Source organism: Rhinopithecus bieti, unplaced genomic scaffold (assembly GCF_001698545.2).
Source record: "Rhinopithecus bieti isolate Rb0 unplaced genomic scaffold, ASM169854v2 scaffold_30965, whole genome shotgun sequence".
Classification (NCBI taxonomy): Eukaryota; Metazoa; Chordata; class Mammalia; order Primates; family Cercopithecidae; genus Rhinopithecus; species Rhinopithecus bieti.
The window spans coordinates 200,708-219,474 of NW_016813425.1; the positions used below are offsets into that span (position 1 = coordinate 200,708).

At 46.9% G+C, this 18,767-nt stretch overlaps 1 protein-coding gene and 1 long non-coding RNA gene across 5 annotated transcripts in view; one reads left to right on the forward strand and one right to left on the reverse strand.

The window, feature by feature from the left end:
* Window positions 1-18,767, reverse strand: part of LOC108512880 (uncharacterized) — a 119,771-nt gene that overhangs the window by 42,870 nt on the left and 58,134 nt on the right. For 2 of the 3 annotated variants that reach the window (XR_001880729.1, XR_001880728.1), the window contains exon 3: window positions 9,953-10,050. The exons of the other annotated variant lie outside the window; for it this stretch is intronic. This is a non-coding gene — a long non-coding RNA (uncharacterized LOC108512880). The remainder of the gene's footprint in view (window positions 1-9,952; window positions 10,051-18,767) is intronic. 3 annotated transcript variants of the gene reach the window in all.
* Window positions 1-18,767, forward strand: part of CCNY (cyclin Y) — a 322,018-nt gene that overhangs the window by 16,702 nt on the left and 286,549 nt on the right. The window lies entirely within an intron of this gene.

An 18,767-nucleotide genomic window follows, 5' to 3' on the forward strand; every position in this document is an offset into this window, starting at 1 on the left:
AAATAAATAAATAAATAAATAAATAAATAAAGGGCCAGGCGTAGTGGCTCACGCCTGTAATCCCAGAACTTTGGGAGGTCAACGCAGGCAGATCACCGGAGGTCGGGAGTTCAAGACCAGTCTGGCCAAAATGGCAAAACTCCGTCTTTACTAAGATTACAAAAATTAGCTCGGTGTGGTGGTGGGCACCTGTAATCCCAGCGACTTGGGAGGCTGAGGCAGAAGAATTGCTTGAAACCAGAAGGTGGAGGTTGCAGTGAGCCAAGATTGTGCCACTGCACTCTAACCTGGACAATAAAAGTAAAACACTGTCTCAAAAAAAAAAAAATAAATAAAAAATAAGAGAGATCAGGAGTTCAAGACCAGTCTGGCCAAAATGGCAAAACTCCGTCTTTACTAAGATTACAAAAATTAGCTCGGTGTGGTGGTGGGCACCTGTAATCCCAGCGACTTGGGAGGCTGAGGCAGAAGAATTGCTTGAAACCAGAAGGTGGAGGTTGCAGTGAGCCAAGATTGTGCCACTGCACTCTAACCTGGACAATAAAAGTAAAACACTGTCTCAAAAAAAAAAAAAAAAAAAAAAAAAAGAACTGAATAGTATGAGTGTCACACAGAAGGTCAACATGAGTCATTTTATTTTTTATTTTTTGATATAGAGTCTTGCTCTGTTGTCCAGGCTAGAGTTCAGTGGCACAATCTCAGCTCACTGCAACCTCTGACTCCTGGGTTCAAGCGATTCTCCTGCCTCAGCTTTCCAAATAGCTGGGACTACAGGCATATGCCACCACGCCCAGCTAATTTTTGTATTTTTAGTAGCGATAGGGTTCTCCATGTTGCCCAGGCTGCTCTTGAATTCCTGACCTCACATGATCCGTCCACCTCAGCCTCCCAAAGTGCTGGGATTACAGACATGAGCTGCCATGCCCAGCCAGCATGAATCAATTATAAACTACTTATATCATTAATTGATATTGGGACTGGGGAATCTAAAAGTTTGGATTATCCTGGTATTGACTTTCCTTTAGATTCTCTGGAAAGCATCTTGAAGAAACATTATACTGACCTTGGGCTTCTCTTCACCAGTCTTTTCTGGGAAGAGTTTTAAAGTACCTTGACCCAATCCACAACTTGAGAAAATATGTAAGAAATGAAACATGAAAAAAAATCTCACTCTAAGAACAGTGTTCTAAAAGGAGAAAAAAAAAAAAAAAAAACCAGGTATGGTTGCTCACACCTGTAACCCCAGCACTTTGTGAGGCCAAGGCAGGAGGATCGCTTGAGCCCAGGAGTTCAAGACCAGCCTGAGCAATATAATGAGACCCTGTCTCTACAAAAAATTTAAAAATTAACTGAGTGTGGTGGCATGTGCTTGTAGTCCCAGCTACTCAGGAGGCTGAGGTAGGAGGATTGCTTTAGCAAAGGAGTTCAAGGCTTCAGTGAGCTATGATGGTGTCACTGTACTCCAGACTCGGTGGCAGAGCAAAGACCCTGTCTTAAAATAAAATAAAATAAAATAAAATAAAATGAAGAAAAGGGGGAGAGGAGGAGAGAGGAAAGGAAAGGAACAGAAGGAAAGCAAAAGGTAAAATATGTCATTAAAACATTTTACTTTGTTTTAAAATTATTTATATATATTTTTTCTTCAACTTTTATTTTAAGTTTCGGGATACATGTGCAGGACGTGCAGATTTGTTACATAGGTAAACGTGTGCCATGGTAGTTTGCTGCACAGATCATCCCATCACCTAGGTATTAAGGTCAGCACCCTAATGGGGTGCTGATTCTTCTTGATGCTCTCTCTTGTCCCCCAACAGGCCCTACTGTGTGTTGTTCCTCCTGATGTGTCCATGTGTTCTCATCATTCAGCTCCCACTTCTAAGTGAGAACATGTGGTGTTTGGTTTTCTGTTCCTGAATTAGTTTGCTGAGGAATGGCTTCCAGCTCCACCCATGTCCCTGCAAAGGACATGATCTCATTCCTTTTTATGGCTGCATAGTATTCCATGGTGTATATGTACCACATTTTCTTTATCCAGTCTATCACTGATGGGCATTTAGGTTGATTTCATGTCTCTGGTGTTGTGAATAGTCCTGTAGTGAACATACTCGTGCATGTATCTTTATAACAGAATGATTTATATTCCCTTGGGTATATACCCAGTGATGGGATTGCTGGGTCAAATGGCATTTCTGCGTCTAGGTCTTTGAGAATCACCACACTGTCTTCCACAATGGTTGAACTAATATACCTTCCCACCGACAGTATAACAGGATTCCTTTTTCTCTGCAACCTCACCAGCATCTGTTGTTTTTTGACATTTTAATAATGGCCACTCTGACTGGTATGAGATGGTATCTCATTGTAGTTTTGATTTGCATTTCTCTAATGATCAATATTGTTGACTTATTTTTCTTATGTTTGTTGGCCACATGTATATCTTTTGAGCAGTGTCTGTTCAGGTCCTTTGCCCAGTTGTTTGTTTGTTTGTTTTTTGCCAGAGTCTCGCTCTGTCACTCAGGCCGGAGTACAGTGCGTAATCTCAGGTCACTGCAACCATCGCCTCCCAGGTTCAAGTGATTCTCCTGTCTCAGCCTCCTAAGTAGCTGGGATTACAGGTGCCCACCACCACACCTGGCTAATTTTGCCAAGTTGGCCAGGCTGGTCTCAAACTCCTGACCTCAGGTGATCCACCCACCTTGGCTTCCCAAAGTGCTGGGATTACAGGCTTGAGCTACCGTGCCCAGCCATTTGCCCAGTTATTAGTGGGGATGTTTTTTTTCTTTTTTTTTCCTTGTAAATTTAAGTTCCTTGTAGACTCTGGAGATTAGAACACTGTCAGATGGATAGGTTGTGAAAATTTTCTCCCATTCTGTAGGTTATCGCTTCACTCTGATGATAGTTCATTTTGCTGTGCAGTTTTAATTTCTTAAAGGGGGAGGGATGATAGCAAGAGAATCCTTGTGTCTCTACTTTTAAGAAACGGTGATGAAATATTTGGGAACTGCCAACAATGAAAATCTTCACAATCAAAGGACTAGGAATAGGCTGAGAGTATTAGTAGACTGGTGACCTATTGCGATGGACGTAACGTGAAGAAATAATTCAGGCATCTTACACACTAATCTTGTTCTTCCCTTGTCAAAGGAAAACAAATTAGATAAATAAAGAAGAAAGCTGAAGATTAGTGTTCTTTTTAACTTGACAAATAATGATGTATATATTTATGTGTGGGGATTAGGGTTTCTACAGTTGTTTTAGTTGTGAATTTCTGGGCCTTTCCACTGTCATTTATTAAATTCACTTTGCAATTTTTGTGCATAAATCAGTTACTCCTGTGGAGGCCTCTTGCCTGTAGTGACTCCCCTGTGCACTGACTCTTGACTCTGTGCAGCCAGAGTTGAGAGCTGGGGAAGACAGCAGCAAATGGCCCATGCCAAGGGCCTGAAGGTGCTGCTCCCGGCCAGCTTTGAATGAGGACCTGAGGATGTACACAGGTGTCCTGTTACTGAAGCAGGACACAGGCTGCCTTTATTTAGTGAAATTTCCTTAGTGGTTAAGGAGAAGGGGGCTTTTCAGGGAATGGCTCTCCAAAGCACATAGCTTCTGAAAGGAGCATAAAGAAGGTGTGGGGGGTTGGCCAAGGTGGGGCAGATATGAAGCCCACCAGCGTGTCACTGGCATGCTTGCTACCTCCCACACTGTCAGAGTCGCACCTGCAGGCCACCGGGAGAGGCTGTGGGTCACACAGCAGAAGCCAGCCCCACTCTTTACATTCTACAAGCACAATTATTTTTAAAATTCTAAATGACATAAGCCATACTTGGGTGGTTGTGGAGAATAAAAGATGACAGAAGAGAATTTACATGTATCTCCAGGAAACTTTTTTTTTTTTGAGACAGAGTCTTGCTCTCTGTTGCCCAAGATGGAGTGCAGTGGTACAATCTTGGTTCACTACAACCTCCACCTCCCAGGTTCAAGCAATTCTCCTGCCTCAGCCTCCCGAGTAGCTGGGATTACAGGCATGCACTACCATGCCCAGCTAATTTTTTTCTTTTTTTTTTTTTGTATTTTTAGTAGAGACGGGGTTTCACTATGTTGGTCAGGCTGGTCTCGAACTCCTGAAACCTCAGTGATCTACCAGCCTTGGCCCCGCAAAGTGCTGGGATTACAGGTGTGAGCCACCACGCCTGGCCCCAGATAACTTCTGAAGTGAGGAATGTAGCATGATTTTTTGGATCACTTAGTGGAGGAGTTCCATGTAGCAGACTGATTTAAAACATCCTCTCTCTCCGCATGGACACAGGCACACATTTCTCCTGTTCTATTACTTCCCCATATAGAGGATCCTCCTCTGCTGCAATGAAAATACTTCTCATTAACCATAAACAAACAACAGAGTGCAACAAGAGCCCTAATGCAATGTTGGTCACAGAGATAGCCCTACAGTGGGCGATGTGGGGGAAATTGTTGGCATCATGAAGGGTGTCATTAAGCATTCTTATTTTGCACTTGTATAGATTAGAAAGCAGTTGTTGACTTGATTTGAATGTAATTCATTCCACTTTCTAGGGCTTTTCTTGAAAGATGACCTACTGTGGCCGGGCACGGTGGCTCACGCCTGTAATCCCAGCAATTTGGGAGGCCAAGGCAGGTGGATCACCTGAGGTCAGGAGTTCAAGACCAGCCTGGCCAACATGGTGAAACCCCGTCTCTACTAAAAATACAAAATTTAGCTGGGTGTGGTGGCAGGCACCTGTAATCCCAGCTACTCGGGAGGCTGAGGCAGGAGAATTGCTTGATCCTGGGAGGTGGAGGTTGCAGTGAGCTGAGACTTCGCCATTGCACTCCAGCCTGGGGGACAAGAGTGAGACTTCTGTCTCAAAAAAAAAAAAGAAAGAAAAGAAAAGAAAGAAAGATGACCTACTGTGGGTAATGAGGGCACATAGAACAGCCTTTCCGTAAGAGAGTCATTCCAGGATAGGTGCAGTGGCGTGCACCTGTAATTCCTCCACTTTGGGAGGCTGAGGTGGGAGGATTGCTTGAGCCCAGGAGTTTGAGGTTGCAGTGAGCGATCATTGTGCCATCCTACTCCAGCCTGGGCAACAGAGAGAGACCCCATCATTTAGAAAAAAAAAGAGGGTCATTCCAGCCTCATCCTCGGGCTTTTGTGGGAGCTGTTGGGAAGCTCTTCCCTGGTGGGCCTCTTTCTTCTCCAATTCTCCTTCCTGTTGACATGCTCAAACATTCCGGGGCTGGCTCGTTCTTTAGCTGCCAAATGAGGAACAGGCTGAAGAGCCCAGTGTGGAGCTGTCACCGTGTTCTGCTGGGATACACAGCTGACAGTCCAGCATGTCCATGGTGGTAGGTCTGGGGGCAGATTTGGTCTGAGTCTGGCAGGAAGCCAGAGGAGAGGTTCTGATGATGATGTAGATGTAAAAGGACGATAAGGGGGCCCTGGCTGCTCCCTCTTGTGACAGAAAACACTGCTTCCAAGTATCGATTCCCAGGATGAAAATCCAAAGAAACTAATAAAAAGTACAGTGCAGGCATGAGTGCTGCCTTTTCGTTCCTTACATGTTCCTGCCTGAGCTGTGCAATGTTGGGTAAATAGCTGAGTGATGGAATAAAGTCACTGATTTACAAAGTTGAAAAAACTGATGGGTTAACACATAGCTGAAAAAGTGATAATTATTTTTGAGACGGGGTGTTGTTGATGGCTGATGTGATGCCTCAGCTCTTATCTTCTTTTTTCCTTTTTTTGGAGACAGAGTCTCATGACCAGACTGGCGTGCAGTGGTGCAATCCTGGCTGGCTCACTGCAGCCTCCACCTCCCAGGCTCTAGGGATTCTCCTGCCTCAGCCTCCCAAGTAGCTGGGATTACAGGCATGTGCCACTACAGCCCGCTAATTTTGTATTCTCAATCGAGATGGGATTTCACCATGTTGGCCAGGTTGGTCTCAAACTCCTGGCCTCAACTGATCTGCCTGCCTTGGCCTCCCAAAGTGCTGGGATTACAGGCGTGAGCTACCGTGCTGGGCCCCTTGGTTCTTATCTTCTTGGTATAAAAGAATTTAAACGCCAGGTGCAGTGGGTCACACCTATAATCCCAGCACTTTGGGAGGCTGAGGCAGGTGGATCGCTTGAGGTCAGGAGTTTGAGACCAGCCTGGCCAACACGGTGAAACTCTGTCTCTACTAAAAATAGAAAAATTATCGGCCGGGCGCAGTGGCTCAAGCCTGTAATCCCAGCACTTTGGGAGGCCGAGACGGGCGGATCACGAGGTCAGGAGATCGAGACCATCCTGGCTAACATGGTGAAACCCCGTCTCTACTAAAAATACAAAAAACTAGCCAGGCAAGGTGGCGGGCGCCTGTAGTCCCAGCTACTCGGGAGGCTGAGGCAGGAGAATGGCGTGAACCCGGGAGGCGGAGCTTGCAGTGAGCCGAGATTGTGCCACTGCACTCCAGTCTGGGCGACAGAGCGAGACTCCGCCTCAAAAAAAAAAAAAAAAAAAAAAAATTATCCAGGTGCGGTGGCACACACCTGTAATTTCAGCTACTTGGGAGGCTGAGGTAGGAGTATCGCTCGAACCTAGTAGGGGGAGTCTGCAGTGAGCTGAGATTGCATCACTGCACTCCAGCCTGGGCAATAGCATGAGACTTTGTTTCAAAAAAAAAAAAGTCTAAAGTCCAGAGTCTCATCTAAATCAGATATAGGTGAGACTCAAGGTACTGAGATGGAATTGTTCCCTTGACCTTGACCCCCTTCACGGGCAGGAACTGGAATGGCTCACTTCACTCTGCCGGCCGCTGGCCACTCCTTGTGAGAGGGGACATTCAAGGAAGCAAGTGCAGGAACCAGAGGGAACAAATGCTGGAACAGTCTGGTTGCTCCTTTCTAGCAAGAGCAGGCTCTGTGCGGGCCCCACAGCAGCATCCAAGCCCCTGCCCTCTGGGCACCTGGGTTCTTGTCCAGCATCCAGGAAGAATCAGGTCACACAAACTGAAAGATGATGAATGCGGAAGACTTTGTTGAGCAGTGGAAGTGGCTCTTGGTGGAAGGGAAATTGGAAAGGGGATAGTACAGGAAGAAGGTGATCTTCCCCTGAAGCCCAGCTGTCTCTGACCGGGCTCCTCTCTGAAGCTGCACGGTCTGAAGTTAGCCACGTTTATCTGTAGTCTCTGACACTCAGTTGCTTGTATTCCCAACGTTCAGCCACTTGTATCCCCAATGCTCAGCCACTTGTGTTGCTCTGCCAGCTGAAGTCTTTTTATGGGCACAGGATAGGGGTGTGGCAGGCCAAAAAAGCAACATTTGGGTGGAAAAACCGAGTCAGCAGTTTTTAGGGCCGCAGTTCTAAGCTTAAGGGTGGGGTTTAGCCAGGAGCCCAGCCATTCTCCATCAGTACCATTTATCTTTTTTTTTTTTTTTTTTGAGACGAAGTCTCGCTCTGTCGCCCAGGCTGGAGTGCAGTGGCGCCATCACGCTCACTGCAAGCTCCGCCTCCTGGGTTCACACCATTCTCCTGCCTCAGCCTCCCGAGTAGCTGGGACTACAGCGCCTGCCGCCACACCCGGCTAATTTTTTGTATTTTTAGCAGAGATGCGGTTTCACCGTGTTAGCCAAGATGGTCTCGATCTCCTGACCTCATGATCCGCCCACTTTAGCCTCCCAAAGTGCTGGGATTACAGGCATGAGCCACTGCGCCCGGCCAGTACCATTTATCTTGATGCAAATTTCCCTCTAGCTGTGAGCCTGTGAAATCAAACAAGTTTTTCCAAACTATTTTTACTTCCAAAATACAATGTTGGGACAGGCATAGGATAGGCATTCCCATTCCAAAAGGGAGAAATAGGTAAGAAGAAAGGGACAACTGGCTCCAGGTAAGTCCAAAACCTAACAAGGGCAAACAACATTCAATCTTAAGGCTTGAATCTAATCTTCTTTGCCTCATGTCCCACATGGGTGTGGCTGGGTCCCTGAGACTTCCCTGTCCCCGTGGCTTTGCTGAGGACTGCCTATACCGCAGCTCTTACAGGTTTGTGTTGTATTCCTGGGGCTCTCCCAGGCTGGTGTTGTGTGCTGGTGGCCCCACAATTCTAGGGTCTTGGGGTAGCCCTGCTCCCACAGTTCCACTAAGCATTCCAGCCAGGGCTCTCTGCAGCGACCCCTTCCCTGTGGCAGTCCTTTGCCTGGCCCCAAGGCTCTGTGAGGCATCCTTTGAAATCTAGGTGGAGGTAGTCATGCCTGCACAGCCCTTGCATTCTGCATGCCTACAGAGTTAGCACCACATGAGTGCCACAAGGTTTATGGCCCGAACTTCACAGCAGTGGTCTGAGCCACACCTGGGCCTGCTGGAGGCACAGCCAGAGTGACCAAGCAGCACTGGGCCAGAATACAGGGAGGCAGCAAGCCCAGAGGTCTCCAGCGCTCTGGGGCCCCTCCTTTGCCATTCTGCCCTCAAGGGCCTAGCACTGTGTGCCTGTGAAGGGCCTGGTAGCCCTGGAGATCTCTGGAATGCCTCTAGGGTGATTCTCCCATTATCTTCATGAACAGCATCTGGCTTCCTTCTCTCTGTACTCACCTCCTTATCAAACAGTCACTTGGCCACACCCTCAGTTTTCTATCCTTAAGAATACTTTTTAAAGACTTATGTGGCCAGGCTGAAAATTTTCCACATTTTTATATACTGCCTCCCTTTTGATCATAGATTTTCTCTTTAACTGATTTTTCCTTCTGGCATTTTAATATAAGCATTTAAAAACAGCCATATGGCACACTGAACACTGCTTAGAGATTTTCTTTGCCAAATATTCTAATTCATCACCCCTTCCTTCCCTTCCTTCCTTCCTTCCTGCCTGCCTGCCTGCCTGGTTTCTGTTTTGTTTTCTGAGACAGAGTCTCACTATGTTGCCCAGGCTGGAGTGCAATGGCACAATCTTGGCTCATTGTAACCTCCACCTCCTGGGTTCAAGCGATTCTCCTGCTTCACCCTTCCTAGTGGCTGGGATTACTACACCTGGTTAAGTTTTGTATTTTTAGTAGAGATGGGTTTTTGCCATGTTGGCCAGGCTGAGTCTCAAACTCCTGACCTCAAGTGATCCACATTCCTCAAACTCCCAAAGTGCTAGGATTACAGGCATGAGCCACTGTGCCCAGCCAAGTTCACCACTCTTCTTCTTTTTTTTTTTTTTTTTTTGAGAGGGAGTCTCAGTCTGTCACCCAGGCTGGAGTGCAGTGGCATGGTCTCAGCTCACTGCAACCTTCGCCTCCTGGGTTGAAGCGATTCTCCTGCCTCAGCCTCTCAAGTAGCTGGGATTACAGGTGCCTGCCACCATGCCCGGCTAATTTTTGTATTTTTAGTAGAGACAAGGTTTTACCATGTTGGCCAGGCTGGCCTCGAATTCCTGACCTTGTGATCCACCTGCCTCAGACTCCCAAAGTGCTGGGATTACATGCCCAGCCAAGTTCATCACTCTTAAATTCTGCCTTCTACAAAGTACTAGGATATGAACAAAACTCAGACAGGTTCTTTGCCACTTTTGAACATGTGACCTTTCTTGTAGTTTCCAGCAAGATACTCCTCATTTCCACCTAAGACCTCATCAGAATGACCTTTATTGTCCATATTTCAACCAACATTTTGTTCACGATCACTTCAGTAATCTCTGAGACTGAAGCTTTCTCTACAACTCTCCTCTTCTTCTGAGCCGTTACTCCAATTGCCCTTAATGACTCATTCAGGGCAGAACAGGCTTTTTCTAGTGGCCACTTCAGAACTGTTCTAACCTCTACCCATTACCCAGTTTCAAAGCTGCTTCTACGTTTTCAGGTATTTGTTATTGCAACACCCCCACTTCTCAGGGCCAATATCAGTCTCAGTTTGTTTGTGCTGTTATAAAAAATAACACAGACCGGGTAACTTACAAACAATGAAGATTTACTGCTCACAGTTCTGGAGGCTGGGAAGTCCAAGATCAAGGTGCTGGCAGAATTGGGGTCTGGTGAGGGCTACTCTCTGCTTCCAAAATGGAGAGGAGGAACTCTGTCTTCACGTGGCGGAAAAAATGAAACAGGTGAAAAAAGGAGTAAACTCCCTCCAACAAGCCCTTTGGTAGAGGCACCCGATCCCATTCATGAGGGTTCGCTGTCATGACCCAGTCCCCTCCTAAAGGGTGCACCTCTTAATAGTGTTGCATAGGAGACTAAAATTCACTTTAGTCTAATGAATTTTGGAGGGGACAAAAACATTCAAATCTAGCACAAATAGAAAAAAAGAAACGGGAGGAATTACCAATGTGTCCTCCATGACTCACATCAAGTGACATCAGACTTGCTGCTTCCTTGTTTCAGGGTTGATAAACTAATTGGAAAGACATTTTCAGATTTTGTTCTCACTGTGCAAAAATTAAAAGTTTAAAATAACATATTTTGGGGGTTTTGCCTGAATTGGTGTATGTACTGAAGTGTGAGTGCTCCAATTTGCCCAGAGTCCAGAACGCCACCTGCCAATCATGCTGTCTCTTTTTTGTTGCTCTAACTTCAGTGTGTAGCTGAATCTCTACCCCTTTTCGCAATTCTTAGACATACTCAGTTCTGGTTTTTTTTTTTTTTGAGACGGAGTCTCACTCTGTCACCTAGGCTGGAGTGCAGTGGTGTGATCTCGGCTCACTGCAAGCTCCACCTCCTGGGGTTCACGCCATTCTCCTGCCTCAGCCTCCCCAGTAGCTGGGACTACAGGTGCCCACCACCATGGCTGGCTAATTTTTTGTATTTTTAGTAGAGACGGTGTTTCACCATGTTAGCCAGGATGGTCTTGATCTGCTGACCTTGTGATCCGCCTGCCTCAGCTTCCCAAAGTGCTGGGATTACAGGCATGAGCTACTGTGCCTGGCCTTGGTATATTTTTATTGAGTTAAAGTTTATAGCTGTTTCTGGCCTGACATGTAAAGGGATTAGAAGTCATGCTCTGTCATAACAAGTAAAAAGCTCAACAAACTGAAAATCAACAGCTGTTTTAGATCTGTCAGAGGAGTGAAGTCACAGGAAAACCACTGTCCCCAAAATTGAAGAGACAAACAGGCAGTTATGGAAAATCACAACTTAATAGAGCAGAAACCTACAAACAAAAACCTCCCCAGGAATCAGCTCCAGGACAGAAAACCCTGAACTGCAATGGATGGATTGCTGGAGGTTCAGTGTGGAGCAGCCTGAGAGTTAACAACTTCAGGGGGAGCCATTCAGAAGAGAGTCCCACACACTCCTTTGAATTTACCTCCCAGAGCTCTACCAGGTCCTCACAATGAAGGCTGAAGAAAAATCCCCTGTGCTTCTGGCAGGGGGAAGGGAAAGTCTCCATTCTGAAATACCCCAGAACATTCTGTTCTCAACAAGGCCAGCCATCAGGAGAAACTATTTTACCAGAGCCTAACCTGCTAGGCTTTTTTAAAAGATAGGGCCACCCAGGCTAAAGAGAAACCAGACTGCTGTCCTCTGACAGGAGAAATCTGAGCTTCCCACTCTGCACCTCCACCATCTGTCTTTGCAGCTCATTCCCTCCTTCACCCTGATGCCAGTGGCCCCTCCAGGCCCACTGGGGCTTGCAATCCATTTCCTTGGCTCTTTGCCCTCTGCCCCCCTTGGTAACCACCTTGGGTTCCACAGTGCATTGCTATAATTACCCTCTGGCTTATACCCTCAACTCACATGCTCCTCTTTTTTTCTGTTGTACTTGAGGTACAATCCTGGCCCGAGTGAAAATACCACTAATGACTCACTCTTCACTTGCACCCAGGCAGCTGAAGCCAAATGGAGAAAAACGCAAACCCATGATGACCTAAAATGTATGACACTGTCACAGAGTGCCATAAATCTCTCTGTTTTTTTTTTTTTTTAGACAGAGTCTCACTCCAGGCTGGAGTGCAGTGGAGTGATCTCGGCTTACTGCAACCTCCGTCTGCCAGGTTCAAGTGATTCTCCTACCTCAGCCTCCTGAGGAGCTGGGATTACAGGTGTGCAACACCATGCCCAGCTAATTTTTGTATTTTTAGTAGAGAGGGGGTTTCTCCATGTTGTCCAGGCTGGTCTCAAACTCCTGACCTCAGGTGATCTGCCCATCTCAGCCTCCCAAAGTGCTGGGATTACAGGTGTGAGCCACCGTGCCTGGCCTCTTTTTTTTTTTTTTTTTTAAACTTTTTACATTCAGGGGTACATGTGCAGGTTTGTTATACAGGTAAACCTGTGTAATGGAGGTTTGTTGTGCAGATTATTTTATCACCGAGATATTAAGCCTAGCAGCCATTAGTTATTTTTCCTGATACTCTTCCTCATCCCCCACCCTTTGTGTCCATGTGTTCTCATCGTTTAGCTCCCACTTATAAGTGAGAACATGCGGTGTTTGGTTTTTTGTTCCTGTGTTAGTTTGCTAAGGATAATTGCCTTCAGCTCCATCCGTGTTGAAAAAGAAAAAAGAAAAAGATGTTGTTCTTTTTTACAGCTGTATAGTATTCCATAGTATTCCATGGTATATATGTACCACATTTTCTTTATCCAGTCTACCACTGATGGACATTTAGGTTGATTCTCTGTCTTTGCTATTGTGAATAGTGCTGCAATGAACATATGTGTGCATGTGTCTTTATGATAGAATGATTTATTTTTTGTTAAGTATATACCCAGTAATGGGATTGCTGGGTTGAATGGTGGTTCTGTTTTTCAGGTCTTTGAGGAATCAACAGAGTTTTCCACAATGGTTGAACTAATTTACACTCCCACCAACACTGTATAAGTGTTCCTTTTTCTCCATAACTTTGCCAGCACCTGTTATTTTTTGACTTTTTAATAATGGTCAATCTGACTGGTGGTCAGAGTGATACTCTGATGGTATCTCACTGTGGTTTTGATTTGCCTTTCTCTAATGATCAGTGATGTTGAGCTTTTTTTCACATGCTTGTTACAAATTGCTATAAACTTCAAGTGTGCTCTTGGTGCTGCCTGGAAGTCCTATATTTCCCTAATCCATTCTCTTTCCCATTCTTCTAAATGCCTATTTCTCCTTAATCTTGTCTGCTCACATCTCCAAAACCTCCTCATCCTCCTCATTCTTAATTAACTTTTTTTTTTTTGAGATGGAGTTTCACTCTGTCGCCTAGGCTGGAGCACAGTGGCACGACCCTGACTCACTGCAGCCTCTGCCTCCAGGGTCCAAGCGATTCTCTGGCCTCAGCCTTCTGCGTAGCTGGGATTACAGGCATGTACCACCATGCCCGGCTAATTTTTTTTTTGTATTTTTAGTAGAGATGGGGTTTCGTCATGTTGGCCAGGCTGGTCTCGAACTCCTGACCTCAAGTGATCTGCCTGTCTCAGCCTCCCAAAGTGCTGGGATTAGTGGCATGAGCCACCTTGCCTGGCAATCCTCCTCATTCTTACCAGCTCATGCATTTAACTTGTACTCTCTGGCCTGGCATGGGTTCCAATCTAGGATGGGCTTGCTGGAACCCTCTTGAGGAGGATAGACTCCCAAACTGTGACCTGGTGGATTTGGCCGATGCAGGTCATGATCAGCGGCTTTGCCCACAGCATTACTTGATGTCCTGTGGTCAGACACATCAACTCTCCCAATGGGAGAGTTGTGCAATGGGAGCTGCTTTATGTGAAATGCTGCATAGCCTTGTTCCCAAACCAGAGGGGGCTACACTGTGAGTCTCCTACTGGGCTTACCACAAACTCCCCACAGCATCTTTTCCCACCACAGGTCCCTCTAGTATATAAGGTCTGCTAGGGTAGAGGGTATGACTGCTTGTACAGAAACCAGGACCTGTGGCAGGGCCCTTCCTGCTCTGGGTCCCATCTGGCAGCCTTCCATGTCACCCAGTCAGTGGGCTGGAGCAGCATTCCCAAGTATGGAATTTGCTACCTCCAGAACTTGAAAGGACTTGCCATGTGTATTAGTCTGTTCTCAGGCTGCTTATAATAAAGACATACCCGAGACTGGGTAATTTATAAGGAAAAAGAGGTTTAATTGATTCAGTTTCACATGGCTGGGGAGGCCTCTCAATCATGGCAGAAGGCGAAGGAGGAGCAAAGGCACGTCGTACATGGTGGCAAACAAGGGATAATGAGAACCAAGTGAAAGGGGAAACCCCTTTAAAACCATCAGATCTTGTGAGACTTGTTCATTACCACGAGAACAGTATGGGGGAAACTACCCCCCGTGATTCAATTATCTCCCACCGGGTCCCTACCACAACACATGAGAATTATGGGAGCTACGATTCAAGATGAAATTTGGATGGAGACACAGCCAAACAAAATCACCAAGTGCTATGCATCTTCTTAGTAGGGGTGGGGAGGGGATATCCCTGCATACTTCAGCCCTCCGGACCCCTAAGCCTTTCCCTGATGTCACAGGCTCCTAAACCTGAACAGGGCTCACTGTTCACCTTGCAAATGGCATATGTTTTATCAAGGCCTCCAATGAACTTGCCATTTCTTCCTCCTCAAGTCCAGTTAGCACCAGGTCATCAACGTAGAGGACCAATGTCTTATTCTGTGGAATGTCCAGATGGTCCAGGTCCCTTTCAAGTGTAATGTGACAGAAGGCAGGGAGCTAACATAGTCCTGAGGGAAAACTGAAATGTATACTGTTTCGTGTCCCATGTGAATGGTAACTGCTTCTAATCCTTTTGGGAGGGATGGGAAAGAACACATTTGCCAGCTGGATGGTCATATGCCTTGTGCCAGCAGTGGTGCTAATGCGCTCTAGCAAAGCTGCCACATGGGCACAGCAGCTGCTGCTGGGGCTACGCCTTAGTTAAGTCTGCTGCAGTCTCCCATCACCTGCTGTGATCCCCTTGGCTTCTGCAGGGGCCAGACTGGTGGAAGAAATGGGGATATGACAGAGACCACTAGCCCTTCGTTCTTTAAGTATCTGAGGGTGGCATTGCTTTCTAGGTATTGTTTTTGATTCACTGTCATTCCTTTTTTTGAGATGGAGTCTTGCTCTGTCACCCAGACTGGAGTGCATTGGTGCCATCTTGGCTCACTGCAACCTCCACCTCCTGTGTTCAAGCAATTCTCCTGCCTCAGCCTCCCAAGTAGTTGGGATTACAGGCGCCCACCACCACGCTCGGCTAATTTTTTTGTGTTTTTAATAGAGATGGGTTTTCACCATGTTGGTCAGGCTGGTTTCAAACCCCTGACCTCAAATAATCCACCCACATCGGCCTCCCAAAGTGCTAGGATTATACACATGAGCCACTGCGCCCAGTCGATTCACTGTTGTTCCTGTGGGAGAAAGGAGTTCAGAGGTTTCCGCTCGACCTTCCCACTGCAATAATTCCCACTTTTGCAGGTGGGGATTTTGCCAGCTAAAGAGTGTGTCCAGTCTTATTGTACATCCATGACCAGAGGAATGACCACTGGGCAGGTCTGCGAGCTGGATCTAGGTTGGGAACCATGGACCACATGGCCCCAGCCACCCCTGGTTTAGGAGGGAAGCCATGGTGATGCTTTGAATCCCAGGTTTCAGTGTCAATCCAGACTCTATCCAATAATCCTCAAAAAGTCTAGGTATTCCCCTTTCACCTAGGCATGGTTACCCATGTAAGCCGCCATAGTTCTTTACAGAAGGACTGGGGGATCACTACTAAATACATTTGTCATGTTTCTGCAGCCACAGACTTCTCATTCAGTAAGTTCCGGACCTGAAAATAGGTTCAGGTCCAGAAACAAACAAGGGATCGTGACTTACTGTAGTGACTACCTTTAGCCTCCTAACCATTTTTGACTTTTAAGAATTATGTCCTATAAGCCCCATTCCTTGTTCTCTGTGTGAGAAACTCCTCCTAGTTGCCATTCCAACCTTGTGTTCATTGAGATAGTTGCACCTGCCTTGATTCTAATGATTAGGTGCTGCCACTTGGCCTCCATCATTTTGGAAGGTTGGAATCCTCATTGCTATGTCAGAGAGCCCAGCTGTTACTTTTTATTTATTTATTCTTATTTTTAGAGACCTGGTTTTGCTCTGTCACCCAGGCTGGAGTACAGTGGCATAATCACAGCTCACCACAGCCTCAACCTCCTGGGCTCAAGCTATCCTCCTACCTCAGCCTCTGTAGTAGCTGGGACTACAGGCATGCATCACCATGCCCAGCTAATTTTGAAATTTCTTACAGAGACAAGGTCTCACTATGTTTCCCAGGCTGGTCTCAAACTCCTGGCCACAAACAATCCTCCTGCCTTGGCTTCCCAAAGTAATGAGATTACAGGTGTGAGCCACCGTGCCTGGCAGGGAGCCCAGTTGTGAACGGTATCACCTTTCATCAACCCTGGCCTTCAGGGGACAGTCACTACGGAACTCTCCATGATTCTGGGACCCCTCTCACTAGTCCTTTCTTCATCACTTTGGCCTCCCAGGCTCTCCTGTGGCACACAGTCAGCTTGTGGGTATTCTGCTTTTTCTGCCTTTGTGTGACAGGCCTTTTCTTGAATGTGACCCATTACCTTCAGGCTCCCAAGAGCCATCTTCATGGTGCTTTAACATCTGCCAGGGTGTTAAATCCTTATAACAAGGGAGTGCTCTCAGATTGATAAATGCCAACTTATCCAGCTTTACATTCGGCTGCTCTGGATCCAGCACCTTGGGATTCCATCTCTTGCATATTCTAGCTCCTGCCAGCAGGGCTTAGCCAGATTCTGCAGCTCCTTCGGCGTGTGCTCCCTTTCTTCCCTTGTCAGGCCCAGGGCAGCCTCAGTTGGACTTTGCTGGAACTTGACCTGTTACTGGTCTTGTTGCCAGGAGAGGAAGAGGGGGCAATCATGAGGGTTGCAGCCTTCATCTTGTGAAACATCTACCTCATTTAAAGTTTCTGCAACATCTTTAAGCAAGTAGAGAATACTATTTTTTTAACAAGAAGAAACGGCCCACTTTTGCAAGCCCAGTAGATTCAAGGTTCTTAATTGCATCCATCCAGTATTCCCATCTCAAGTCTCAGGGTCACACTCCTTTCCTATTAGGCCCTGACCCTGCCCAGAGACCTGCTGGGGCCGAGAATTCAACCTTCTCCGAGGCTCTGCTATTGTGAAGATTCAGCTCTGAGTCAGGTCCTCCTCTCTGCCTACTCTCCAGCTACAGGTTAAGACTTCCTCAAACTCTGCCTAGGAGGCCCTTGGAATTGGTGATAATCAACTGTCCTGAGCCTGCCGCTGTTTCTTCTCTATGAACCCGTGGTGCTTAGCAATAGTCAGAAACTTAGAAATAGCTTCCCATCTCTCTCAGTCTCTAGAACCAGAGACACTGCAACAGCCAGTGCATCCTATGCCTGTGGAAACTCTTTTTTTTTTTTCCCCCCAAAGGAGTCCTTCCTGTCACAGAGCTCACATTTGTATGTTGCTGGGTGGACCATGGTCATCTGCAGTGATATTCAGGGGGATTTCCTCAGAGACCTGGGTTTGGGCCTGTGCACCCCAACTGGCCCTTTCCCGATCTCTTTAGCGGATGAGGCTGGGGAGGGTCCAAATCCTAAAAGGCCATCCCAGGAGTTCGGTTTATCCTGAGGACAGTGGAGAGCCAATAATGATCTCTGAGTGATGGGGTCCCTCCTGCCTTTAGTGCAGAGTTTAGGGAGGGTGAGCTTGGAGGTGCTTGGGTGGCCAGGTGAGGGGAAAAGGGGGATGAATTCAAAGTCCTTGGCAGGAGTGTCACCTGAGAGATGGATGACATTGGGAGAAGAAGGGAAGAGAGTGTGAGGCCAGCTCTTCAGCAAGTCCTCCAGCCTCTGCTGACCTGTCCCCCATCCTCATCCCATCATCAGGGGCTTGTCAAGAGCTCAAAAGATACAATGCTGATTATAGATTAGTAACAGGTCAGGTCCCAGCAAAGCCCAACCGAGGATGCCGTGGGCCTGACAAGGGAAGGGAGAGAGCACACGCCGAAGGAGCTAGAGAATACGTCAGAGGAGTCCGGGCCACTCCAGGCGAAAGTCAGCCCCTGAACTGCTGCAGCACCCCAGATCTGTCCATACTCTGCCCACCACTAGTGATGGGGTCCCTACTGCCAGCCTGCCAGCAGGAATCCAGCTCCAAAGTCTCATCTTAGAGTCTGCTTCCCAGGACTACTCCAATCATCTTAGATATTCCCTGGAAACAGAGGTGGAGTGTTGCACACAGAAATGCTGTTGAGAGGCACGTGTAGGCAGGTGAGGAAGACAGAACTGAGCAGAAGAAGAAACTAACCCAAAATGCAAGTGCAGCTAAAGCTTCAGGCAATTCTATAGGGTGCTCTGGAGCTGGGCTGGAGACCATTCCTTTGTGACCCTGGTCTTGGCCATGGGTCACCTATTGGGAGGGGAGTACACTTGGGCAAGGCAGTTATTTGTGGCTGAGGGCATTCCCAGTAAGGGACACAGCTATGAACCTTCCCTGCCAGGAGCCAGGGGCTGGGTGCACCAGCCCTGAGAGGGGATCCCGGCAAAGCACAGTATCCATCATGCCTTCTGCCTCCAGCCGCCCTCTCTCTGTCTTCTATTTCATTAGTCCTTCTTTATTGGCCCATTCTCATCAGTACATGATCTTGCTGGTAATGCCTCCCATAGAAAAACAACCAACCAAACAAGACATCCTCTGTCGGGGGCTCAGTGTGGCTCTTCAGAGCTCTCTAGCTAGTATGAGACGTGATTAAAACAAGCCTAAATGAAAGCACCAGTCAAGCCATGTGTGTGTGTGTGTGTGTGTGTATATATATATATATATATATATATTTTTTTTT